The 27,956-nt window shown below is 44.2% G+C and overlaps 2 pseudogenes; both read right to left on the bottom strand.

The window, feature by feature from the left end:
- Window positions 1-27,646, bottom strand: LOC104665587 (annotated as a pseudogene).
- On the bottom strand, window positions 22,530-22,660 carry LOC115893820 (annotated as a pseudogene).
- Window positions 27,647-27,956: the final 310 nt, after the last annotated feature.

The following is a 27,956-nucleotide window of genomic DNA, read 5'->3' as shown; positions in this document are numbered from 1 at the left end:
TTAATCATCTCCCCCTTCATCCTCCTCTCCTTTGTCAGTATCTTCCAACCCTTCATCATCATCATCATCTTCTTTTTCTTTATCATCTGTATCAGGAACCAAGTAGAACTGTAGTGGTTTGGCCAAATATCATCTTTGATGACCTCTCCTAACTCCCCAGCACCTGCATCAGAATGATCAGTGAACCAGGTAAAAAAACCTCTCCGATTCCTCACTCTGGCTTTATTCTGTGTCTGACTTGAATGCTTTGTCAAATTCCCTGCAGATTTTCAGTTGATTGCAGTGGACTTTGAAGATGGATCACCACTCTCATTCAGGTGAAATTTTTTGGAGATAACTTTATTTTCATAGTAAGAATTTTCATCAAAATAAAAATCTAATCTGTAACCTAATAAATATATTCAAATTCTGTCAATTCAACTCTGGTCAAATAATGCAGTGCCTCTTTATCCTCCTCCCCCAGCAGTGCAAACACTTGTGGATGGTTGACAAATAGTTACCCCAAAATTTGGGATTTTGGCAATCAACTCTGATCTCTTTGGGAAAAATAGTTGGCGGAGTTTGCTATATTTCTTTTCTAGTTTCAAAATCTCCTCACTGGCTTGTTCATTAAGTCTATTTCATTTTGTACTTCATCAATACATTCAATTGCTTCCTGCTGGTTGTTTTCTGTCTTCTTCTGCAAGCCCAGAGAGGTAGATGTCTTCCCTGGTCTCAGAGCATGAGGCAGTCTTGGTTTCTTCTTTTGAGGCAGTAGTGGAGACTGGCATTTCAGGGCCATGCTGCTAGAAAAGTCCAACAACCAGATCACAAATCTCATTGCTCAACAGGATGAAGCTCAGAAAACCACCTACAGATTTTTTTAAAGTGGCATGGATAGAATGAAAGTGAAAGGAGTCCTTCCAGAACCCTTAATAAAATCAAGCCTGTTTCCAAGAAGATAAACTCTATAAGGTAAGGACTTCATCTGCCTATTCACGACAGCTCCTAACAGGCCCCAAATATTTGTTTAAGGTTGAGTGTTGACTCCTCTAGGGTTGGCCATGGAGAGAGATCCCTGGTGCACAGCACAAAGTGCGGAAGTAAGGTTACAAGGTGAATCGTGGGCAAAAAAAGTCTTGGTGAAGGTTTGGGTTTGGGGTGTTTTCATTGTTATTGTTACAAATTTTGGTTTTGAATTTGGTTAAATGTTTTTTATGCATCTAAGATAATCATATGGTTTTTCTCCTTTATTCTACTAACATGGTGAATTACGTTAATTGCTTTTCAAATGTTAAACCCATCTTGCATTCCTAGAACAAACTCAGTTTAGAAGGCTGTATTATCCTTTTTACATATTGCTGAGTTCAATTTGCTAATATTTTGTTAACAATTAACTCACCAGGGCCTAAGATTTTAAATTTCAAATCCAGTTTATTTAATTGATATAGGACTATTCAGGTATTTTATTTTCTCTTGAGTCAGTGTGGTCATTTGTGTCTTTCCAGGAATTTATTCATTTCATTTATGTTGTTAAATTTATATTCATAAAAAGTTGTTCATAATGTTCTACTGTCTTTTCAATGTCTGTAGAAACAATAAAGAAGTGCCCTCTTTCACTTGGACCAAAAACTAAATCTTGGGATAAGAGTCAAAACTTGGGGCTGCCAGGCACGGTGGCTGACACCTATAATCTCAGTACCTTGGGAGGCTAAGGCGGGAGAATTGCTTGACCCCAGGAGTTTGAGACCATCCTGGGCAACATAGTGAGACCCCCATCTCTTTAAAAAGTAAAAAGTTAGCCAGGCATGGTGTTGCAATACTGTCATTCCAGCTACTTAGGAGCTGGAAGTGGGAAGATCATTTGGGCCCAGGAGTTCCAGGCTGCAGTGAGACCTGATCCTGCCACTACACTCCAGCCTGGGTGACAAAGCAAGACTCTGTCTCTTAAAAATAAATAAATTAAATATAAACTACAGGGCCTGGGCACAGTGGCTCACGCCTGTAATCCCAGCACTTTGGGAGGCCGAGGCGGGCAGATCACGAGGTCAGGAGATCGAGATCATCCTGCCTAACACGGTGAAACCCCATCTCTACTAAAAATACAAAAAAATTAGCTGGGCATGGTGGCGAGGGCCTGTAGTCCCAGCTACTTGGGAGGCTGAGGCAGGGGAATGAAGTCAACACAGGTGGTGGAGCTTGCAGTGAGTCGAGATCACGCCACTGCAGTCTAGCCTGGGCGACAGAGCAAGACTCCATCTCAAAAAAAAAAAAAAAAAGCCAGGCGCGGTGGCTCACGCCTGTAATCCCAGCACTTTGGGAGGCCGAGGCGGGCGGATCAGGAGGTCAGGAGATCGAGACCATCCTGGCTAACACGGTGAAACCCCGTCTCTACTAAAAATACAAAAAATTAGCGGGGCGTGGTGGTGCGTGCCTGTAGTCCCAGCTACTCGGGAGGCTGAGGCAGGAGAATGGCGTGAACCCAGGAGGCGGAGCTTGCAGTGAGCCGAGATGGTGCCACTGCACTCCAGCCTGGGCGACAGAGCTAGACTCCGTCTCAAAAAAAAAAAAAAAAAGTATCGCATTCCTGGGAGCAAGTTGCAGTCTTTTTGTTTTTTCCCTCTTGTGACCAGTCACACTGTTTCTGAGGTTTCTTTTCTTTATACCATGGGTGTTATTTTGAGGGGATGCACCTTGAGCAGAACAGAGTGGGACAAGAGTCTCTATCTCTTTCCATCCCAAATTCATTTTTATCCCTTCTTGTCTGAACAAAAACTGTATGGAATCAACACCACAAAGCTCCATGGGAGAAAAGAAAAACCTACTCCCTTCGCTCTGCTGGAAGCTGGAGGGTGCTAGGCCCCTGTACAGTTATGCATAGAATTCTTGCTTTTTTCCCCCTTTCTCTGTGTGTTGGGCTCAGAGAGTTCACTGTGTCTCTATGTGAACATGAACAGTTAGCATTTACCAACATGTATCCATCTACTTTCTCTTGTTTTAAAAAAAGGAAAAAAAGGCCAGGAGAAGGGAGTTAAATGTGAATTGAAACTGGGCACGGTAGCTCACATCTGTAATCCTGGCACTTTGGGAGGCTAAGGTGGGGGGATCACTTGAGGTCAGGAGTTTGAGACCAGCCTGGCCAACACGGTGAAACCCTGTCTCTACTAAAAATACAAAAATTAGCCAGGCATGGTGGCGGATCCTTGTAATCACCGCTACTCAGGAGGCTGAGGCAAGAGAATCGTTTAAACCTGGGAGGTGGAGGTGGCAGTAAGCCAAGATCGTGCCACTGCACTCCAGCCTGGGGAAAAGAGCAAGACTGTACCTTAAAAAAAAAAAAAAAGAAAAAAGGGAAGAAAAAAACATTAAAAAATGGGATTATAGAAAATCAGCAAAGGGAGAATTTGAGATACTTCGGTGGGTTAAGTAGGCATTTTGACAACATGGCTTCTCCTTTGGCATATTTAATGGACATCATTAAGATAACACTTTTTTTTTTTTGAGACGGAGTTTCACTGTGTTACCCAGGCTGGAGTGCAGTGGCGTGATATCGGCTCACAGCAAACTACATCTCTTGGGTTCAAGTGATTCTCCTGCCTCAACCTCCTGAGTAGGTGGGATTACAGGCATGCGCCACCATGCCAGGCGAATTTTTGATTTTTTGTTTGTTTGTTTGTTTGTTTTTTTGAGGCGGAGTCTCACTCTGTTGCCAGGCTAGAGTGCAGTGACGCAAACTTGGCTCACTGCAACCTCTGCCTCCCAGGTTCAAGCGATTCTCCTGCCTCAGCCTCCCGAGTAGCTGGGACTACAGGTGCATGCCACACCCAGCTAATTTTTGTATTTTTAGTACAGATGGGGTTTCACCATGTTGGCCAAGCTGGTCTCGAACTCCTGACCTCAGATAATCCACTCAGCTCGGCCTCCCAAAGTGCTAGGATTACAAGCGTGAGCCACCCACGTCTGGCCAATATAACACTTTTAAAATAAAGTTTTACATTGATTTATTTATTTAGAGATGGAGTCTCACTCCGTCGCCCAGGCTGGAGTGCAGGGACTTGATCTCAGTTCACTCCAACCTCCATCTCCCGAGTTAAAGCTATTCTTCTACCTCAGCCTCCTGAGTAGCTGGGACTATAGGCATGCGCCACCATGCCTGGCTAATTTTTGTATTTTTAGTAGAGACAGGGTTTCACCATATTGGCCAGGCTGGTCTCAAACTCCGGACCTCGTGATCCACCTGCCTAGGCCTCCCAAAGTGCTGGGATTACAGGCGTGAGCCACAGTACCTGGCCTATTTATTTGTTTTTTTGGTACAAGATTTTGCTCTGTCACCTAGGCTAGAGTGCAATAAGGCAGTCACAGCTCACTGAAGCCTTAACCTCCCAGGCTCAATCGATCCTCCAACCTCAGCCTCCCGACTAGCTGGGAGTACAGGTGTGCGCCACCATGCCTGGCTAAGGTTTGTATTTTTTGTAGAGACGGAGTTTCACCATGTTGCCCAGGCTGATCTCAAACCTCTGAACTGAAACCATCTACCTGCTGGGGCCTCCCAAAGGGCTGGGATTACAGAAGGTAGCCACAACCCCTGGCCCAGATGCTCAGTTTTAAACATTAAAAATGTACAAGTTGCTTTGTAGCCAGGTGCAGTGGCTCATACCTGTAATCCCAGCACTTTGGGAGGCTGAGGAGGGTGGATTACCTGAGGTCAGGAGTTTGGGACCAGCCTAGCCAACATGGTGAAATTTTGTCTCTACTAAAAATAAATTTAAAAAAAAATTGGCCGGGCGCGGTGGCTGAAGCCTGTAATCCGAGCACTTTGGGAGGCCGAGACGGGCGGATCACGAGGTCAGGAGATTGAGACCATCCTGGCTAACATGGTGAAACGCTGTCTGTACTAAAAACACACAAAAAAAAAAAAAAAAAAAAAAAAAACAACTAGGCGGGCAACGTGGCGGGCACCTGTAGTCCCAGCTACTCAGGGAGGCTGAGGCAGGAGAATGGCGTGAACCCGGGAGGCGGAGCTTGCAGTGAGCTGAGATCTGGCCACTGCACTCCAGCCTGGGTGGCAGAGCGAAACTCCGTCTCAAAAAAAAAAAAAAAAAAAATTAGCCAGGTGTGGTGGCGTGTGCCTGTAGTCCCAGCGACTGGGGAGGCTGAGGCAGGAGAATCACTTAAACCTGGGAGGCAGAGGCTGCAGTGAGCTGAGATCATGCCACTGCACTCCAGCCAGGGCAACAGAGTGAGACTGTCTCAAAAACAAAAACAAAACAAAACAAAACAAAAAAATGTACAAGTTGCTTTGGTACAATAAAACTAAACATATACAAATGCACAAAATAAATAAATCCATGTGTGGGGGCTGGGCGAGGTGGCTCATGCTTGTAATCCCAGCACTTTGGGAGGCCAAGGTGGGTGGATCATGAGGTCAAGAGATCGAGACCATCCTGGCCAAAATGGTGAAACCCTGTCTCTACTAAAAATACAAAAATTGGCTGGGCGTGGTGGCCCGTGCCTGTAGTCCCAGCTACTCGGGAGGCTGAGGCAGGAGAATTGCTTGAACCTAGGAGGCAGAGGTTGCAGTGAGCCGGGATCATGCCACTGCTCTCCAGCCTGGTAACAGAGCGAGACTCCATCTCAAAAAGAAAAAAAATATCCATGTGTGCTTGTGTCCAAAACTTCTCTTCCCTCACCCAATTCTCCATAATTTCTCACAAATTAGTTTAAATAATTACTACACCTACAAGTTCTTTCAGTGCCCTAGGAGGTAATTTATCTGGGCCCAAGAGTCTTGAACTCCTTGAAATATACAGAGGCCCACTTACTATCTTTCCCATATTTTGGGCTTTAATTTACATTTAATTCCCTTCTTCTGGCTCCATATGCCCAAGCACTAGATTAATATCTACCTGCTCTAAACAATGAAATCCAGCCTCATTGAAATAGAATTCACATATTATTTAAGTGTTTTTTTTTTTTTCCCTGAGACAGAATCTCACTCTGTCTCCCAGGCTGGAGTGCAGTGGCACGATCAAAACTCACTGCAACCTCAAGCCTCAACCTCCTGGGCTCAAGCAATCCTCTCGCCTCCTTCCAAGTTGCTGGAACTTCAGTTGCATATACTATCACGCCCAGCTAGTTTTGTTTTTTCAGTAGAGATGGAGTCTCACTATTTTGCCTAGGCTGGTCTCAAACTCCTGGGCTCAAATAGTCCTCCCATCTCAGCCTCCCCAAGTGCTAGGATTACAGGCATGAGACACTGTGCCTGGTATTCACACATCATTTAAAGAATACACATATTCGGCCAGGTCTGGTGGCTCACACCTGTAATCCCAGCACTTTGGGAGGCAAGCGGATCATGAAGTCAGGAGATCGAGCCCATCCTGATTAACATGGTGAAACCCCGTCTCTACTAAAAATACAAAAAATTAGCCAGGTGTGGTGGTGGGCACCTGTAGTCCCGGCTACTCGGGAGGCTGAGGCAGGAGAATGGCATAAACCTGGGAGGCGGAGCTTGCAGTGAGCCGAGGTCATGCCGCTGCACTCCAACCTGGGAGACAGAGCGAGACTACGTCTCAAAGAAAAAAAAAAAAGCAATACAGATATTCAAGTGTACGGTTCAATCTTTTTTTTTTTTTTTTTTTTTGAGATGGAGTCTTGCTCTGTTGCCCAGGCTGGAGTGCAGTGGCACGATCTCGGCTCACTGCAAACTCCGCCTTTCGGATTCAAGTGATTCTCCCACCTCAGCCTCCCAAGCAGCTGGGATTACAGGCACCCGCCATCATGCCTGGGTACTTTTTGTGTTTTTAGTAGAGACGGAGTTTCACCATGTTGGCCAGGTTGGTCTTGAACTGCTGACCTCAGGTGATCCGCCCACCTCAGCTTCCCAAAGTGCTGGGATTACAGGTATGAGACACTGTGCCCAATGATCATTAGCTTTTTTTTTTTTTTTTTTTTGAGACGATGTCTCACTCTGTTGTCCAGGCTGGAGTGCAGTGGTGAGATCTCAGCTCACTGCAACCTCCAGCTCCTGGTTCAAGTAATTCTCCTACCTCAGCCTCCTGAGTAGCTGAGGCTTCAGGTGTGCACCACAACACTCAGCTAATTTTTTGGTAGAGACAGGATTTCACCATGTTGATGAGGTTGGTCTTGAACTCCTCAGGTGATCCGCCCTCCTCAGCCTCCCAGAGTGCTGGGATTACAGATGTGAGCCACCGTGCCTCAATCATTTTTAGTATATTTACAGGCCTGTGCAACTATCTCTACAATCTAATTTTAGAACATTTTCATGCTCCATTAGCAATCAATCCTAAACACTTTTAAAGTGTTTAAAGGACAGTGTTCTTCATTACTGTCCTTAGTTGTTTCTCTTTTTAGTCTAAAGAGGGCTTCGGCCTCCTGAGAATTGCTCCTGTGACTGACCGGTACACACATGCTCTGCTATTTGTCTTTGAGCTTGCCCTTCTGTTTTCTTTCTTTATTTTCTTTTTGATTGATTTATTTATTTAATTAATTATTATTTTCTGAGACACAGTCTCACTCTGTCACCCAGGCTGGAATGCAGTGGTATGATCTTGGCTCACCCCAACCTTTACCTCCTGGGCTCAAGCGATCCTCCCACCTCAGCCTCCCACATAGCTGGGATTACAGGCGTGCGCCACCACACTTGGCTAATTTTTGTGTTCTTAGTAGAGATGGGGTTTCACCATGTTGGCCAGGCTGGTCTCCAACTCCTGACCTCAGGTGATCTGCCTGCCTTGGCTTCCCAAAGTACTGGGATTGCAGGAGTAAGTCACCATGCCCAGCCCCTCTTTTGGATTAAAAAAAGTGTTTTTGTTTGTTTGTTTGTTTGTTTGCTTGCTTGCTTGCTTTTTAGTAGAGACAAGGTTTCACCGTGTTGCCCAGCTGGTCTCAAACTCCTGGGCTGAAGTGATCTCCCTGCCTTGGCCTCCCAAAGTATTTTTAAAAAAATTTTTTTTTTTCTTTTTTTTTTTTTGAGATGGAGTTTCATTCTTGTTGCCCAGACTGGAGTGCAATGGCACAATCTCAGCTCACTGCAACCTCAACCTCCCAGGTTCAAGCGATTCTCCTGCCTCAGCCTCCCCAGTAGCTGGGATCACAAGCATGTGCCACCACGCCTGGCTAATTTTGTATTTTTAGTAGAGATGGGGCTTCTCCATGTTGGTCAGGCTGGTCTCGAACTCCTGACCTCAGGTGATCCGCCCACCTTGGCCTCCTAAAGTGCTGGAATTACAGGCATGAGCCACTGTGCCCGGCCTAAAAAAATTTTTTTTATAGCGACAGGGTCTTCATATGTTGCCCAGGCTGTTCTCAAAGTCCTGGCTTCAAGTGATCCTCTCATCTTAGCCTCCAAAAACTCTGGGATTACAGGAATGAGCCGCCATGCCAGGCCTGCCCTTCTGTGTTCTTCTTTTTTACTATATATATTTTTTCAATTTATTTATTTATTTAAAAAATGTAGAGACAGGGTGTCACTCTGTTGCCCGGGCTAGGGCTATGGACGTGTGCCACCACACTCAGCTAAATTTTTTTTTTTTTTTTTTTTTTTTTTTGAGACGGAGTCTAGCTCTGTCGCCCAGGCTGGAGTGCAGTTGCACGATCTCGGCTCACTGCAAGCTCTGCCTCCTGGTTTCACGCCATTCTCCTGCCTCAGCCTCCCGAGTAGCTGGGACTACAGGTGCCCGCCACCAGGCCCGGCTAATTTTTTGTGTTTTTAGTAGAGATGGGGTTTCACCATGCTAGCAAGAATGGTCTCGATCTCCTGACCTCGTGATTCGCCCATCTCAGCCTCCCAAAGTGCTGAGATTACAGGTGTGAGTCACTGCGCCCGGCCATTTTTTGTATTCTTTATAGAGACACGTCATGTTGCCCAGGCTAGTCTCAAACTCCTGGACTCAAGTAATCTGCCTGCCTCGACCTCCCAAAGTGCTGGGATTACATGTATGAGCCACTGCACCCAGCCGTGAGCCACCTGTTTTATCCTTGCCCTTAGGACCGTAGTGGATGGGCATAGTGGGTGTTGTCTCCACAATATCTATTTCACTCTCCCTCAATTATGTAGCAGCATGTATAGTTGGAGCTCCAACTGCTGGGGGAGGAGGTTTTGACTGTATCGCACCTGAAGTCTTTATTTCCTCTGTACTTTTCAGTTGAATGACCCAATACATTTCCTTTATTCTTTAAGGCCATTTGTGGTGTGTTTTTGTTAAATTGATATGGCATCCTACTTAGGAGTCATTCATTTGTTATTTTTTAACAGCTTAATTGAGATGTAGTTTACATACCATGCAATGCACCCATTTAAAGTACTCATACAGGCTGGGTATGGTGGCTCATGCCTATAATCCCAGCACTCTGAAAGGCAGAAGTGGGACAATCACTTGAGCCCCGGAGTTGGAGACCAGACTGTGCAACACAAAGAGACCTCATTTCTCAACAAAATTAGCCAGGTATGGTGGCGCACGCCTGTGTCTCTGCTACTTGGGAGGCTGAGGTGGGAGAATCCCTTGAGTCCAGGAGGTTGAAGCTTCAGTGAGTTGTGATCGTGCCACTGCACTCCAGCCTGTATGTGCCTGGGTGACAAAGTGAGACCCTGTCACAAAAACAAAACAAAAACAAAACAAAAAAAAACAAAAAAAAAGGAAAACAAAAACAAAACAAAACAACAACAAAAACAAAAAACCCCAAACAACCCAAGGTGGGGATATACAAAATGGTTTTTGGTTTATTTACAGAGCTGTGCAACCAGCGAAGCAGGCAGATCACTTGAGCCCAGAAGTTTGAGACCAGCCTGGGCAACATGATGAAACATTGTCTCTACTAAAAAAAATCACTACGATTAATTTTAGGATATTTTCGTCACCCCAAAAAGGAGCCCTATATTCATTAGCAGTCACTTTCCATTTCTACCCATGTTGAACTCCTGACTTCAAGAACTGTAAGATAATAAAGTGGTATTGTTTTAAGCCACTACGTTTGTTACGGCAGCAATATTTATATATCTTCTTTGGAGAAATTTCTATTCAACTCATTGCCCATTTTTCTTTCTTTCTTTCTTTCTTTTTTTTTTTTTTTTTTTTTTTGTTCTTTTTGTTTTTTGAGACAGAGTTTTGCTCTTGTTGCTCAGGCTGGAGTGCAATGGCAATCCCGGATCACCGCAACCTCCACCTCCCGGGTTCAAACAATTCTCCTACCTCAGCCTCCCAAGTAGCTGGGATTACAGGCATGCGCCACCATGCCCGGCTAATTTTGTATTTTTAGTAGAGATAGGGTTTCACCAGGTTGGTCAGGCTGATCTCAAACTCCCAGCCTCAGGTGATCTGCCCGCTTTGGCCTCCCAAAGTGCTGGGATTACAGGCCTGAGTCACTGAGACTGGCCTTTTGCCCATTGTTCAATTGGATTATTTGTCTTTTTATTGTTGAGTTGTTAGAGCTCTATTTATTTTGGATACAAGTCCCTTATCAGATACATGATTTGCAAATATTTTCTCACATTCTGTGAGTTTTTTCACTTTCTTGATTCTGTGTTTTGAAGCACAAAAGTACTTAATTTTGATGATGTCCTATTTGTCTATTTTTGTTGTTGTTTGGGCTTTTGGTCATATCTAAGAAGACTTTCTCTGACCTAAGGCCATCAAGATTTATTCTTGTTTTCTAAAAATTTTATAGTTTTAGCTTTTACATTTAGGTCTATAATCCAGCTCAGTTAGTTTCTGTATGTGGTGTAAAGAAGGGGTCCAACTTTCTTCTTTTGCATGTAGATATCCAGTTGTCCCAGCACAATTTATTGAAAAGATGATTCTTTCCTCACTGAATTGTCTTAGAACCCTTTTTGAAAATCAGTTGATCATAAAGCTAACAGTTTATTTCTGAACTTTCTGCCATTGATCTATGTGTCTATCCTTATGCCAGTACCATACAGCCTTGATTACTGTAGCTGCTTGTGATTTTTCAATAAAATTTAAAACATTTTTTAAAATTTTGCCGCATGTGGTGGTTCATGCCTATAATCCCAGTAGTTTGGGAGGTTGAGGCGGGCAGATAATTTGAGGTCAGGAGTTCAAGATCAGCCTGACCAACATGGTGAAACCTTCTGTCTACTAAAAATACAAAAATTAGCTGAGTGCAGTGATGTGCACCTGTAATCCCAGCTACTAGGGAGGCTGAGGCAGGAGAATTGTTTGAACCCCAGGAGGCAGAGTTTGCAGTGAGCCGAGATTGCACCACTGTACTCCAGCCTGGGTGACAAAGCAAGACTCTGTCAAATAAATAAATAAATAAATAAATAAATAAATAAATAAAATTTTTTGTAGAGACAGAGTCTCACTATGCTACCCAGGCTCATTTCAAACTCCTGAGCTCAAGCAATCCTCCTGCCTCGACCTCCTAAAGTGCTGAGATTATAGGCATGAGCCACTGTGCCCTGCCTAAATACAAGTTTTTATTCTAAAGACAGTATGTCGGCCGGGCGCGGTGGCTCAAGCCTGTAATCCCAGCACTTTGGGAGGCCGAGGCGGGTGGATCACGAGGTCAGGAGATCGAGACCATCCTGGCTAACACGGTGAAGCCCCGTCTCTACTAAAAAAATATAAAAAACTAGCCAGGTGAGGTGGCGGGCGCCTGTAGTCCCAGCTACTCGGGAGGCTGAGGCAGGAGAATGGCGTAAACCCGGGAGGTGGAGTTTGCAGTGACCTGAGATCTGGCCACTGCACTCCAGCCTGGGTGACAGAGCGAGACTCCTTCTCAAAAAAAAAAAAAAAAAAAAAAAAAGACAATATGTCATTATTACAGAAAAATAAGGGGAAAAGGGAAGAAGAAAAAAATTACGAATTATTTCAAGACAACCATTGTTAATGAATTAATATATTTTATCCCTTTCTTGTTTCTATGTTTTATTTTTTAGCATAACTGAGATTAGAATGTACAGTCAGCTCTTTGTATCGGTGAGTTCTGCATCCTGGGATTCAACCAGCTACAGACTGAAAATGTTTGAGAAAGGAAAAGATGGCTGCATTTGTACTGAACATGCGCAGGTTGTTTTTGTCCAGCCACTATTTCCTAAACAATACAGTAAAACTACTATTCACACAGCATTTACATTGCATCAGGTATTGTCAGTAACATAGAGATGTATATGGGAGGATGTGAGTAGGTTGCATGCAAATACTACATTATTTTATATTAGGAACTTGTGGCCGGGTGTGGTGGCTCACGCCTGTAATCCCAGCACTTTGGGAGGCTGAGGTGGGCGGATCAACTGAGGTCAGCAGTTTGAGACCAGCCTGGCCAACATGGTGAAACCCCGTCTCTGCCAAAAATACAAAAATTAACTGGGTGTGGTGGCACACGCCTTGTAATCCCAGCTATTCGGGAGGCTGAGGCAGGAGAATCACTTGAACCCAGGAGGCAGAGGTTGCAGTGAGCCGAGACCCAGCCAGCCTGGGCCACAAGAATGAAACTCCGTCTCAAAACAACAACAACAACAATAACAACAAAAGAAGGAACTTGTGCATTGTGGATTTTGGTATCTGCGGGGACAGGGGGAGTCCTAGAACCAATCTTCCACAGATACTGAGGGATGACTGTAAATACAATTATGTATTTTACACTTTTTAATTAACATTGTAATAGGCTAAGCGCGGTGACTCACAACACTCTGTGAGGCTCAGGTGGGCGGACCACATGAGGCCAGGAGTTCAAGACCAGCTTGGCAAACGTGGCAAAACCCCATCTCTACTAAAAATATTAAAAATTTAGCTGGGTGTGTTGGCACACGCCTGTAATCCCGGTAGGGAGGCTGAGGCACAAAAATCGTTTGAACCTGGGAGGCCAAGATTGTACCACGGCACCCCAGCCTGGATTGTAAAAAAGCATTTTCTCATGGTACTAGAAAACAAAGCATCTTTCCTAATGGTTGCATTAGTGTTCTACTGTGAGAATATATTATCATTTATTTAACCAGTCTCATATTTTTTCATACCTAAGTTATTCCCATTTTTTAAAATAAATAACACTGCATCATTGTGATAAATTTTTGTATATGTTTTGGATAACTTCCTCAGGATAATTTAAGCAGGAATATGATTGACGTGTCTCATCAGATGGTTTCCCTAAAAGTGGTATCAATCAATGTAGCCCACTACTAGCAGGGCATAAAGACAGCCACCATACTGCATGCTTGCCAGTACTGGGTATTTTTCCACCACCCCCAACCCTTTTTTTTTTTTTTTGATGGAGTCTTACTCTGTCGCCCAGGCTGGAGTGCAGTGGTGCAATCTTGGCTCACTGCAACCTCCGCCTCCCAGGTTCATGCAATTCTCTGCTTCAGCCTCCCAAGTAGCTGGGATTGCAGGTGCCTGCCACCATGCCCAGCTAATTTTTGTATTTTTAGTAAAGACGGAGTTTCACTATGTTGGCCAGGCTGGTCTCGAACTCCTGACCTCATGATCCACCTACCTTGGCCTCCCAAAGTGCTGAGATTACAGGCGTGAGACACTGCGCCCAGCCACACATTTTTAACTTTTGCAAATTTTACAGATGAAACGGTACCTGGTTTTTAAAATTTGCATTTCTTTTGTTATTAGTGAAGTTGAACATTTTCCCACGTGTCTTTTAGCCCAATATAGTTCCTCTTTTGTGAACTGTTCAACTTCATTTATCTTTCAGCTGGGTCCTTGATTGATTTTTGACTAATTTCCTTGGACCCTACCTTTCCTATAACTTCCCAACTCTCTTTTTTTTTTTTTGAGACAGAGTCTCACTCTGTCGCCCGGGCTGGAGTGCAGTGGCCGGATCTCAGCTCACTGCAAGCTCTGCCTCTGGGGTTTACGCCATTCTCCTGCCTCAGCCTCCGGAGTAGCTGGGACTACAGGCGCCCGCCACTTCGCCCCGCTAGTTTTTTGTATTTTTTTTAGTAGAGACGGGGTTTCACTGTGTTAGCCAGGATGTTCTCGATCTCCTGACCTCGTGATCCGCCCGTCTCGGCCTCCCAAAGTGCTGGGATTACAGGCTTGAGCCACCGCGCCCGGCAACTTCCCAACTCTTAACACATGGGAGTAATTCACTCAGGACATAAAGAAAGGAGCTTTCTAAAGAATGAGAATATTCAAAAACATATACACATCTGAAATGGGACTTTTCTTCAGAAAGTGTAGAGATGAACAAATGGGATCAGAGTAAAACTATCACCTCTGACAGGAACATTAGCCCTCTCTGACCTGCTCCAATAGCCAGAAAAGTTGGCAAATGTATCCCTTCCTGGGCAAAGCACTTGAGAATTTCTGTATTTAAAAATCTGCAATTCTGGCTGGGCACAGTGGCTCACACCTGTAATCCTAGCACTTTGGGAGGCCAAGACAGGAAGATTGCTTTTGTCCAGGAATTCAACACTAGCCTGGGCAACATGGCAAAGCCCTGTCTCTACAAAATATAAAAAAAATTAGCTGGCCGGGCGCGGTGGCTCAAGCCTGTAATCCCAGCACTTTGGGAGGCTGAGACGGGCGGATCACGAGGTCAGGAGATCGAGACCATCCTGGCTAACACAGTGAAACCCCGTCTCTACTAAAAATACAAAAACTAGCTGGGCGAGGTGGCGGGCGCCGGTAGTCCCAGCTACTTGGGAGGCTGAGGCAGCAGAATGGTGTAAACCCGGGAGGCGGAGCTTGCAGTGAGCTGAGATCCGGCCACTGCACTCCAGCCTGGGCAACAGAGCGAGACTCTGCCTCAAAAAAAAAAAAAAAAAAATAAGCTGAGCATAGTGGCGCATACCTGTGGTCCCAGCTACTCTGGAGGCTGAGGTAGGAGGATCGCTTGAGTCCAGCAGGTTGATGCTACAGTGAGCTGTGATTGTGCCACAGCACTCAGTCTGGGCAGCAGTGAGACCTTGACACACACACACACACACACACACACGCCCCTCTGAGTTCAAGTTCCCCATGTCTTACATATAACCTTCAACATCAGCTCCTTAGGACCATGATAAAGATCTAAGTGGTCTTGTATTTGGAAAAGACAAGAGAAGGAGGGGCCACTGTAAACGGGGAATGAGAAGCCATTATCTGTTTATGCCCAAGGCTAAATTGATTGACTGATTGAGTTTTCATGTCATAAGTTTATTGACAAACACATCTAGTATGCTATATGAGTTCAAGAGTTTGATCCGTTTTTCAAAGGGATTGCATCTCTTGAAACACTCTTCATGTCTGTTAAATGGATGAACTAAAACATTCTTATTTCTTAAGCAGTTGGTGTTTAAAGAAAGTTGCCACAGATCCAGATCCTAAGTACAAAATCATCATAGTTAGTAACTGCCACGTGTTTTTCATTGAAAATGGCAAATTCTTCCCTGGGCCCTCCACATAGTGGCTCCTGCGGACCACAGATATTGTCAACCATCTAATGCTCTGTCCCCACATGGAGCTCTTGGAAGCTCCACCAAAGTTGTAGAGACCCAAGCCAGAAGCAGTTGTGGCACCATACCAAGTCCTCCTTTGTTCAGGACCTTGTTCCCCTGTGTCTGAAAGAGTAAATGTAAACGGTATTAACACAGGTATGGGGTAGATATGAACAAGAACTAGCCAACTTTCAGGAGTTTGAACTTCTACACAGACAATTGTAAAGATCTATGTAGGACTCTTCAATTATTTTGTAGGAAGAAATTGATAATTCCTTGATAACTGGAAATGCCTTATCCTTTTTTTTTTTTTTTTTTTTTTTTTGAGACAGGAGTCTCGCTCTATCGCCCAGGCTGGAGTGCAGTGGCCGGATCTCAGCTCACTGCAAGCTCCGCCTCCCGGGTTTACGCCATTCTCTCGCCTCAGCCTCCCAAGTAGCTGGGACTACAGGCGCCCGCCATCTCGCCCAGCTAATTTTTTTGTATTTTTTTTTAGTAGAGACGGGGTTTCACCGTGTTAGCCAGGATGGTCTCGATCTCCTGACCTCGTGATCCGCCCGTCTCAGCCTCCCAAAGTGCTGGGATTACAGGCTTGAGCCACTGCGCCTGGCCTTTTTTTTTTTTTAGATGGAGTGTCACTCTGTCACCCAGGCTGGAGTGCAGTGGCACGATCTTGGCTCACTGCAGCATCTGCCTCCCGGGTTCAAGCAATTCTCCTGCCTCAGCCTCCCGAGTAGCTGGGAATACAGGTGCGTGCCACCACGCCCAGCTAAGTTTTTGTATTTTTAGTAGAGACGGAGTTTCACCATGTTGGCCATGCTGGTCTTGAACTCCTGACCTCAGATGATTCGCCTGACTTGGCCTCCCAAAGTGCTGGGATTACAGGCATGAGCCACTGCATCTGGCCAATATCCTCTATCTTTAGTAAGCATGTCCAAGCAAGGGATGGCTAACTAATCTGAATTCCAGGCAGTCCATGGAAGGTGATGTAAGGTGAAAAAGTATGATTTTACAGGGCCAGGCATCATCACATCACCAAGCTATTTGTGAATTAGATAAGCCTATTCGCATGAGGAGACTCTGAGCATGAGTGGGAATCCCGCAAAAGTCAAGCTACAAGGTTGAAGTTAGAGGGGGAATACCAAACCGGAACCTGACATTTCATACTGCTTCCCTGACAGGTCCTTTCAAAGAAACAAGAACTGAAATACAGCCTGAACTGGCATGCAAAACAGGCAGCTATTTCAGTCTGAATCATGAGCAGGGGCCACAGTAGGCCATCTGAAACTGAGGGGCAAAGGAAAACTGAACACCAAGGCCTGAGGTGCTTATGACAAATAATTGTAACTGTCCAGGCAACTAGTCCGTTCCAAGCATTAGCTGTGCTGGGAGCTGAGCCATGAAGCAGAATTTTAGATTTTCTTTCTGGCTAGAGCCGTGCAACAATGATCCTTCCCCTCCATCCCTCCCCTCTTCCCCAGTATTCCTGCAGTCCCCTTGCCTGTCACAGGACTGCTGGGCAGCGGCCTCTTAGCATGGCTTTCCTTTGACTGCGGTGTTGCCACATCACCTGGTGCTCGGCCCTCCTGCCCCCGCCCCAGCACAGGGTCATAACAGCCTGCAGTGTTGCCAAGGAGCTGGCACTGTCCAGACCCAGTGCGCAGGGATGGGCCTGAGGTGGCCGGCCACGTCATCTGTCATCCAGGGTGTTTATGCACCCTGCAGTCCAGCAATGCAAGGATCTGCCAAGGATCTTCAGGTTTATTATGCTTTCTTTGGCCTTCAAGAACTAGATGGCTGGCCAGGCGCGGTGGCTCACGCCTGTAATCGCAGCACTTTGGGAGGCCGAGGCGGGCAGATCACAAGGTCAGGAGTTTGAGACCAGCCTGGCCAATATAGTGAAACCCCGTCTCTACTAAAAAAAACACAAACATTAGCTGGGTGTGGTGGTGGGTGCCTGTAGTTCCAGCTACTGAGGAGACTGAGGCAGGAGAATCGCTTGACCCAGGAGATGGAGGTTGCAGTGAGCTGAGATCGTGCCACTCCACTCCAGCCTGGGCAACAGAGTGAGACTCCATCTCAACATAAATAAATAAATAAATAAATAAATAAATAAATAAATAAATAAGTAAATACATAAATGAAATGAAAAACCTGGATGGCTGTCATTAAAACAAGTCACGGAAAGCTCCAATGGAAATAATTTTCAGGCTTCCCTCTTGAAATACCTTTTTTTCCTTTTTCCTGCTAATTCATTTTCCTCTCTCCCTCATCTCCCCTTCTGAAGAGGCTTCCTTCACCCTAAGACCTACTCATGCAGGTTCCTAGTCCTCTGTTCTGTATATCAGAAAAGAAGTTTTCTTTCAAGACCCAGTTGCCTTCTAATCAGGGAAGCTGAAGGAGTGCTTAGAGAAAGTAAATACATTGTAATATTATCTTAAGTTATACAAATGTCTTCGGTACCTAGTAGGCACCAAATGTATTTAGCTTAATTGAAATCAGACGCAAAAATACATGTCCTTGAGAGCCAAAGAAAATTTAATTTTTAAATTATTTATGCACACATAATTCTTAAAATCTCAGGCTCTAGACAGACCTAAGTTTAAATTGAGGCTTTAACAATTACTGGTTGTGACCTTCAGCAACTCACCTCATTTCTCTGAACTGCCTCATTTATAAAATGAAGATTATGATAACAAGCCCCTTAGGGCTTTGAGACGATTAAATGTGATACTCTATGTAAATGAGCCACTTATTCACACTTGTAAACAGTTAAGCCACATGCATCATTCTGAGTGTGTGTACGTATTCTTTCATAAATTATCTCTGTTTTTTTTTGAGACAGAGTCTCGCTCTGTCACCCAGGCTCATCACAGCTTACTGCAGCCTTGACCTCTCAGGCTCAAGAAATCATCCCGCCTCAGCCTCCTGAGTAGCTGGGAAGTGCAGGTGCATGACACCACACACGGCTACATTTTTTATTTTTAATGGAGATGAGGTCTCGCCATGTTGCCCAGGCTGGTCTCAAACTCCTGGCCTCAAGTGATCCTCCCATCTCAGCCTCCCAAAGTGCTGGGATTACAGGCATGAGCCGCTGCGCTTGGCCTAGGTCTACTTTTTGACCAGGATCTCTATAAGGGCAGTGCCAGGCTGACTGCCTGAGGGAGTGAGGTTGTCCAGCCTACTGATCCTGTATGTATAATCCCCAGAGAGCTCCAATATAGTCTCATGGTACTTGGGGTAGACTCAGGAGAAAGGCCTGGATCATTGAATTTGAAACACAGGATTAGTATCTGCATAATGAACCAACCATGCTACATCAGGTCATGATAGATAATTGCTAAGTTTTAGGAAACTGATTCATTTATTTATTCATTCATTTATCCAAACATTTATTGAGCATCTGTTTTGTCTGAGGCTATAATGTTGAAGAATGTACAAGGTCTCTTTCCTCTTAAGTTTTCAGTTTAATTGTTTAACCTAAATAAATAATGAGGCAATTTAATTCATATTTGTTGGAAAACAATTCAGTTCAACTATGTAAAGGAACACTGTATTTTATTAAAACAATTAGAATCCCCAAAGCTTAGCTCTTGAAAGACAGTATCTTACAGGAAGAACTGGCTGGCCAGTCTTGAATCTATCCCAGTTTCCTCTTCCCTCAGGTTTCCTGTGTCTTTGCTCTTCTCTTTCCATCCCTTTGGTCTAAGCATAGATTTTAAAACTTTTGTTTGTAGATGAAATGAGTTGAAGTCCTCAACAAAATATTTTGCTAAATATAAGGGAAAACAAAAGGACGTTTTTGCAAGCAGTATGAAACAATGGTATGACTTTAGAAAATTGTTTGGCAGTATTAAAACTGACCATAATCATGTACTATTTGTAATAGTCAAATATTAGAGACAATCTCTTTTGGTTTGTTTGTTTATTTTTTGAGACAGAGTCTAGCTCTGTCACCCAGGCTGGAGTGCAATGGCACGATCTCGGCTCACTGCAACTTCCACCTCCCGAGTTCAAGCCATCCCCCTGCCTCAGCCTCCTGAGTAGCTGGGATTACAAGCATGCACCACCATGCCCAGCTAATTTTTGTATTTTTAGTGGAGACGGGATTTCACCATGTTGGCCAGGCTGGTTTTGAACTCCTGGCCTCAAGTGATCCACCCGCCTCGGCCTCCCAAAGTGCTGGGATTACAGGCGTGAGCCACTGTGCCCGGCCATTGGAGACAATCTCTATCTCCACATGCAATAGAATGGATAAGCTAGGTTATTTCACTCAATGGAATAGCACAACAAGAATGAACAAACTACAACTACATGCAACAAATTACCAACATAATGTTGAGCAAAAGAAGTCAGAAAGGAAAATACACTGTATAATTCTATTTATCTAAAGTTCCAAAATAGTCAAGACTAATCTACGGTGTTTGAAGTCAAGATTTTTTTTTTTTTTTTTTTTTTTTTTTTTTTTTGAGACAGAGTCTTGCTCTGTCACCCAGGCTGGAGTGCAATGGCACGATCTCAGTTCACTGCAACCTCCGCCTCCCGGGTTCAAGCGATTGTCCTACCTCAGCCTCCTGAGTAGCTGGGACTACCGGCGCGTGTCACCATGCCCAGCTAATGTTTTTGTATTTTTTAGTAGAGATGGGGTTTCACTGTGTTAGCCAGGATGGTCTTGTTCTCCTGACCTTGTGATCCGCCCGCCTCAGCCTCCCAAAGTGCTGGGATTACAGGCGTGAGCCACCACACCTGGCCCAAGATACTTATATCTATCTCCCAACTAAGGGATTTTTCAGTCCCCAGAACACTGGTAGAATTATGGTATTTATATCCAGTGAATAAGCATATCTTTTGGGTAAGATCCCAGCTCCTATATTTAAAGTGTCTGTGTTCTCAGTATAAACCCAATAACAAAATAATACTTCAACGAAACAATCATTATCGCATTAATACAGTAAATTCTCCCCCTTTACAATAGAAGTTCCATGGGTGCTGGGATTTTGTCTTAATCACTGCTTTATTTTATTTTACTCATGGGTACCATAGGACATCTAGACCACATAGCACCTAGAACAGTCCTTGGCACATAATAGGCACTGAATAAAAATTGCTTGGATGTGATAACTATATTCAAACAGAAGAGCATAGCACAGAGGATAACAGTATGTGTTCTGGAACAAGATTGCTTTGGTTCAAATCCCAACTCTGCCACTTTCTAGCTATGAGACACTGGACATGTTACGTAATCTATCCATGCCTCAGTTTCCTCATGTGTAAAACAGAAAAACTACTAGTATCTTCCTCTTACAGTTGCTATGAGGTTTAAGGAACACTTGTAAAGATAACATATGGAATTATTTGGTGACTACCATGCCAAAAGAGGGCTTGCCCTATCTCTTAGAAACATAGGAATTTGGTGTCTTCTGATCATCTGTGTGACATACAATAGAATAAATCATTTTAAAAACTAATATACATTAAAGAAATGAAATGACGAAAACTTTAAAATTATTAAAATTGAAGAGTCCAGCAAGATTTTCTGTAGGTAAAGACAAGCTTATTCTAAAATTTATACAGAAAGTCAAAGGAGCTAGAATACGGGAGGCCGAGACGGGCGGATCACAAGGTCAGGAGATTGAGACCATCCTGGCTAACACAGTGAAACCCCGTATCTACTAAAAAAAATACAAAAAACTAGCCAGGCATGGTGGCGGGCGCCTGTAGTCCCAGCTACCCAGAGGCTGAGGCAGGAGAAAGGCGTAAACCCGGGAGGCGGAGCTTGCAGTGAGCTGAGATCTGGCCACTGCACTCCAGCCTGGGCGACAGAGTGAGACTCCGTCTCAAAAAAAAAAAAAAAAAAAAAGGAGCTAGAATAGCTAAACAATTTGGAAACAGAAGAATAATCTGGAAGGAATCATTCTGTCTGATGTTAAGATTTACTGTATTGCTATAGACTCACTGTAAAGCTATAGTAATCAAAACAGTATGAAGTAGTGACAGATACACAGGTCAATGGAACAGGCCAGAAATTGATTTTTGACAAAGGAGCAAAAGCAATTCAATGGAGGAAGAATAGTCTTTTCAATGAATAGCCCTGTAGAAATTGGACATCCATAGGCAAAAGAAAATAAAAAGAAGCTTGACCTAAATGTCACATCTGTTTTTTTTTTTGAGACCGAGTTTTGCTCTTGTTGCCCAGGCTGGAGTACAGTGGTGAAATCTCGGCTCACTGCAACCTCCACCTCCTGGGTTCGAGTGATTCTCCTGCCTCAGCCTCCTGAGTAGCTGGGATTACAGGTGCACGCCACCACGCCGGCTAATTTTTTGTATTTTTGGAGGAGACGGGGTTTCACCATGTTGGCCAGGGTAGTCTCAAACTCCTGACCTCAGGTAATCTACCCTCCGTGGCCTCCCAAAGTGCTGGGATTACAGGCGTGAGCCACTGTGCCCAGCCTAACCTTCACATCTTACACAAAAACTAATTCAAAATGGATTGTGAATTTAAATATAGCATGTGAAAAAAGTTAATCACTGTATGATGCCATTTATATGACATTCTTTTTAAAAAATTTTAATTTGATTTAACTTAATTTGGCCTGGTGCGGTGGCTCATGCCTATAATCCCCGCATTTTGGGAGTCTGAGGTGGGCAGATCGCTTAAGCTAAGTTCGAGACCAGCCTGGTCAGCATGGTGAAACCCAGAGTCTACAAAAAGTACAAAAATTAGCTGGGCAGGATAGCATGCACCTATATTCCCAGCTACTCAGGAGGCTGGGGCGGATCACTTGATCCCAGGAAGTGAGGCTTCAGTGAGGCAAGATGGCGCCACTGCACCCCAGCCTGGGCAACAGAGTGAGACCGTCTCAACAAAAATAATTATTTTTATTCGTTTATTTATTTTTGGAGACAGAGTCTCGCTTTGTCACCCAGGCTAGAGTGTAGTGGCACTACCTTGACTCACTGTAACTTCTGCCTCCCGGGTTCAAGCGATTCAGCGATTCTCATGCCTCCGTCTCCTGAGTAGCTGGGATTACAGGGGTATGCCACCATGTCCTGCTAAGTTTTTGTATTTTTAGTAGGGATGAGGTTTTGCCATGTTGACCAGGCTGGTCTTGAACTCTTGAGCTCAGGCAATTCACCTGCCTCGGCCTCCCAACGTGCTAGGATTACAGGTGTGAGCCACAATACGCAGCCCTGATTTTTTTTTTTTTCAATTAGCAATAATCGCGCCTCGGATAAACCTCATTGGCTACGATACTGCCACTGCGCAAAGCTGCCCTGATTTTTTTTAACTTAATTTTATTTTTTGTAGAGATGGGGTCTCCTTATGTTGCTCAGGCTGGTCCTGATAAACATTATTCTCTTTTAAATTATTATCATTATTATTATAACAGGAGAATTATTCAGTCACACACTGCCTGGCATAGAGTAGGCAATCAATAAATATTTGTTGAATGAATAAATGATAGGTATGGGGAAAAGATGGAAGAGTGACAGATTTTCTTTTTTTTCTTTATCTTTCTTTCTTTTTTTTTCTGAGACAGGGTCTCATTCTGTCACCCAAGCTGGAGTGCAGTGGCACAATCTTAGCTCATTGCAGTCTCCACCTCGCCGGCTCAAGTGATCTCCCACCTTAGCCTCTTGAGTATCTGGGTTCACAGGTGCACACCACCATGCCTGGCTAGTTTTTGTATTTTTTTGTAGAGATGGAGTTTTCCCATGTTGTCCAGGCTGGTGTCAAACTCTTGGGCTCAAGCAATTTTCCTGCCTGGGCCTCCCAAAGTGCTGGGATTACAGGTGTGAGCCACCCTGCCATGTTGAACTCATGTTCTAATGAGGGAAACAGACTTAAGGCCTTAGGGCTTTGAGCTGAGGTTTTGAGGATAAGCAGATGGACAAGAAGGATGAAGAATATACTGGGAAATGAGAATATAAAGATTAATTGAGGCTGGGCATGGTGGCTTACGCCTATAATCCCAGCACTTTGGGAGGCCAAGGCAGCAGGATTGCTTGAGCCCAGGAGTTCAAGACCAGCCTGGGCAACACAGTGAGACTCTGTCTCAAAAAAGAAAAAAAAAAAGCAATTAAAAAAACAAAAAAGATTGATTGAGGAGGCTTCTGAATACATGTAAAGAGTGTGGTCCTGGCTGAGCGTGATGGCTCATGCCTGTAATCCTAGCACTTTGGGAAGCCCAGGTGAGCCCAGGAGCCTGGGCAACATAGTGATAGACACACACACACACACACACACACACACTTATACATACAGAAAAAGAGACCTCTCTCTATATAGAATCTTTATATATATTATATATATATAAAGTCTCTCTCTCTCTATCTATATATATATGTATGTATGTATGTATAAAGACTCACAATATTTGTGAGCAAATTTCCTAAAGTATAGTCCTCCTCTTGCAATGCAGATGTCACACAGTGTCTATCTGTTCCAGCTGCCTGGACCATTTCCAGGGCTGTCTTCCTCTTCTCTTCAGCCACTGAGGTCTTCAATCCAGATGTTTTTCTCTCCAGTTTCTGGTCCTCTTCCACCTCAGGGGTGGTTTCCAGATCCTCAGGTGGTACTGGTGGATGGGGGCTCTGCCCCATGTTGAGATGCTTGTGGGAGAAGCAGGAAAAAAGGAATGACCAATGCAGAGATAGTTCTCAACTTCCCCAGACAAATAGGTGTCTTGCAGAGGGGGGAAAAAAAAGATTTAAAGTGTTAAATCTAAAAACCAGTGATTTCTATAAGGATTAACTCAAAGAAACTCTGCAACTAACTCTCCTAAGGTCCAGTTAAGGATGTTAATAATTTGGGAATTTGTATTTCTCTTCATTTCTCCACCGGGCCTATTTCCTATTAGAAGTTACTTTGGTTGCCATGAAAACAAACAAATACAACCAGTTTCCTCTAGTTGGACTACTGAATTCCACGCTTAGCAGAACCTCTCTGGTTCCTCTCTCATGACCACTCCCTACTACACTTCAGTGAACCTTTGCCTCTTCACATTAAGCTACCTGCTCCTCCATCTTTCTCTCCTAGGCTGCCTCTCCTGGTATGATTGCACCCTTGAATGTGTGGATAACTATGGGTGTTTGCCTCCCAACTTAACACATTCCGTGTGCAAACTGATCTCCCACTAGTGGGTTGACTCCTGCAAAGCCACATTCTTTATGGAGCTCTATTAGTTGGTCATTGGAATTAGGAATACCTTGGATATTACCATTTTATTTCCTATTAAACAGCTATATAAGGAAATAGTAATCATTTTTTTGTGAGTAGGAATCTAAATAGCACAGAGATTCAAGGAAGTTGTGAGATGTATACAAATCAGTACAAAATGGTGATCCAAAACCATGAGTTACCTAGGCAAAATTAAGAATCAGGTTACTGCCTGGCTGTGGTGATTCATGCCTACCCAAAATGCCCCAGCACTCTGAGGGGCTGAGGCAGGTGGATTGCTTGAGTCCAGGAGTTTGAGATGAGCCTAGGCAGCATGACAAAACCCTGTCTTTACAAAAAATACAAAAAGTAGCCAGGCATGGTGGTGTGCACCTGTGGTCCCAGCTACCTAGGAGGCTGAGGGTGGAGGATCACCTGAGCCTGGGGAGGTCGAGGTTGCAATGAACTGAGATGGTGCCACAGCACTCCAGGCTGGGCGACCTAGAAAGATCCTGTCTCAGAAGAAAATAAAAGAATCAGTTTACTGTACAGCCCAAATATGAAGAAAAGGGATTCAGGCAAGTAATCAAAGCGTGGGAAGTTAATAAATGAACTATGAATTAATTATTCTCTCCCTTGCCTTCTCCTCCCTTCTCTTTTCTTCTCCCTACTATATAGTCATAACTTGGGGAAGGATGTGATTGCACATGGCATAAAGTGCAGTGACATTGCTAATGGGATGAGAAGCAGATCAGCTGGGGAGGACACTGGGCTTTCTGAGGAAAAGCTCCTGAAATGTCCTGAAGTAACAGGTGGATCTAATGTCAGAGCTGTTTGTAAAATGGAAAAAGGGTGAAATGTGTCATCTTCTGGGATAAGTGCTGTCAGTATGATAATCCACATTTTACGCACCTGTTTGTGCTTTTTACTGCTGGGAGCACTTTCCACCAACACACAACTTACTAATGAGGAAATTGCAAAAGAGAACCCAAGAGATTAAACACAGATCTGCAATGAAGGATGTGTTTACATCCTACATGTGAGTAAAGTGAGTATATTTTTAGGGTAGCAAGTTCTGGCCAAGCAAGCTGAACATGTAAACATGAGAATTGCCCTACTTTAAGGGACCCACCCAATTCAATGTTCTGTTTTGGAGTGTGGAACTGAAAATGTAATTAGTATATAGCGCTTAATGTATAAATGATCAATTTAGTTTTCACTTTTGCTGTCCTGTAATAAACCTACATCATCTTCTGAAGGAGATTAACTGTCCACTAGGACAGGGTCCCTGTTAAATCACTGGCTACCTGGCAACTTTGGAAAAAGTCATTCTGGACAGACAAGTTAAACACACAGACAAGGATGACTTCTCCAGATGTGAATTTTAAAATGTATATTACACTTCTCAGTCTCACACCTGTAATCCCAGCACTTTGGCTGAGGTTGGAGGATCACTTGAACTCAGGAGTTTGAGACAAGTCTGAGCAACATAGCAAGACTCAGTCTCCACAAAAAATTTAAAAATTAGTTGGATGTTGTGGCACATACCTGTAGTCAGAGCTACCCGGGAGGCTGAGGTGGGAGGATTGCTTGAGCCCAGGTAGGTTGAGGCTGCAATGAGCCATGACTGCACCATTGCACTCCAGCCTGGGTGACACAGTGCGACCCTGTCTCAAAACAAACAAACAAACAAACAAACAAAAACAACCAAAAAAACCCAAAACCAAAACAAAAAACCCCCAAACCTTTTCTAAATAGATCATGATGATAATGATGTTACATAATAAAGTTTGTAGAACTATTTTTCTCTACACCAAATGTCCCAGAATGCTGCACTTCTATGTGGAATTTGTATAGTTTTTTCTGTCAGTCTCCCTGTTATCCACTTCTACTTCTCTTTGCTGTAAGGGTAGAGTTTACTTAATACAGACTCTCTTTCCTTCTAATATAGGGTCGAATCTGCTATGGACAGGTGATAATTGTTACATTTGCACACTTTACCAATTACAAAGTGCTCATCAGACCTTTGCAGGTGATATCATTGTCTTTGGATCACAGTCCTGGGGCTGGGGACTTGACCTTGCCTGGCCAATCAGAATATTCCATCTCCCTTACCAATGATTGGTTCTGGGATGAACACATGACCCAAGCTGGGCCTGTTAGAATCACCCTGGGAGTTTCATCAGAGTGATCAGGAAAGTGGCTATCTTGATATTCTCCTGATGGTTTTGTTTTTGTTTTTGTTTCTGTGTGTTTTGAGACAGGATCCCGCTCTATTGCCCAGGCTGGAGTGCCGTAGTGGCATGATCACAGCTCACTGCAGCCTCAACCTCCTGGGCTCAAGGGATCCTCCCACCTCAGCCTCCCTAGTAGCTGGGACTACAGTCACAAGCCACCCCACCTGGCTAATTTTTAAATTTTTTTGTAGTTTTGGTAGAGATGGGGTCTCACCGTGTTGCCCAGGCTGGTCTGGAACTCCTGAGCTCAAGCAATCCTCCTGCCTCAGCCTCCCAGAGTGTTGGGATTATAGGTGCGAGCCACCATACCTGGCCCTGATGTTATCTTAGGCATAAACAAACAGGTAAACCTGAGCTTCCAGAGTCCCTCTTGCTGCCACACAAAGAGCCTAAATACAGGAAAACAGCCAAAAGAGAGACAAACTTGACAACAGCATTTGAAAACCTAGATACTGGACTTTTTAGTTTGCACAAACTCCTTCACCCACCCCACCACACATATCAACATTTTGTTTATATATATATATATATATTTTTTTTTTAATACACTTTTTTTTTTTTGAGAGACAGTCTCACTCTGTCACCCAGGCTGGAGTCCAGTGGCGCTATCTTGGCTCACTGTAACCTCCACTACTAGGTTCAAGCCATTCTTATGCCTCAGCCTCCCAGGTAGCTGGGATCACATGTGTGTGCCACCATGCCTGGTTAATTTTTGTATTTTTAGTAGAGACGAGGTTTGACCATTGTATTATTCCGTTCTCACACTGCTGTGAAGAAATACCCTTTATAAAGGAAAGAGGTTTAATTGACTTACAGTTCCACATTGCTTGGGAGGCCTCAGGAAACTTACAATCATGGCAGAAGGCAAAGGAGGAGCAGGCACCTCCTTCACAGGGTGGCAGGATGGAGTGAGTACAAGCAGGGGAAATGCCAGACACTTATAAAACCATCAGACCTCATGAGACTCACTATCGCGAGAACAGCATGGGGAACTTGCCCCATGATCTAATTGCCTCCAACTGGTCCTGCCTTTGACACATGGGGATTATGGGGATTACAATTCAAGATGAGATTCTGGGTGGGGACACAGTCAAACTGTATCAGCCATGTTGGCAAGGCTGGTCTCCAACTCCTGGGCCCAAGTGATCCACCCGCCTCGGCCTCCCAAAGT

Source organism: Rhinopithecus roxellana, chromosome 15, assembly GCF_007565055.1.
Source record: "Rhinopithecus roxellana isolate Shanxi Qingling chromosome 15, ASM756505v1, whole genome shotgun sequence".
Lineage (NCBI taxonomy): Eukaryota > Metazoa > Chordata > Mammalia > Primates > Cercopithecidae > Rhinopithecus > Rhinopithecus roxellana.
Note: the sequence above shows the minus strand (reverse complement) of the source record. Positions and strands in the feature narration are given on the sequence as shown.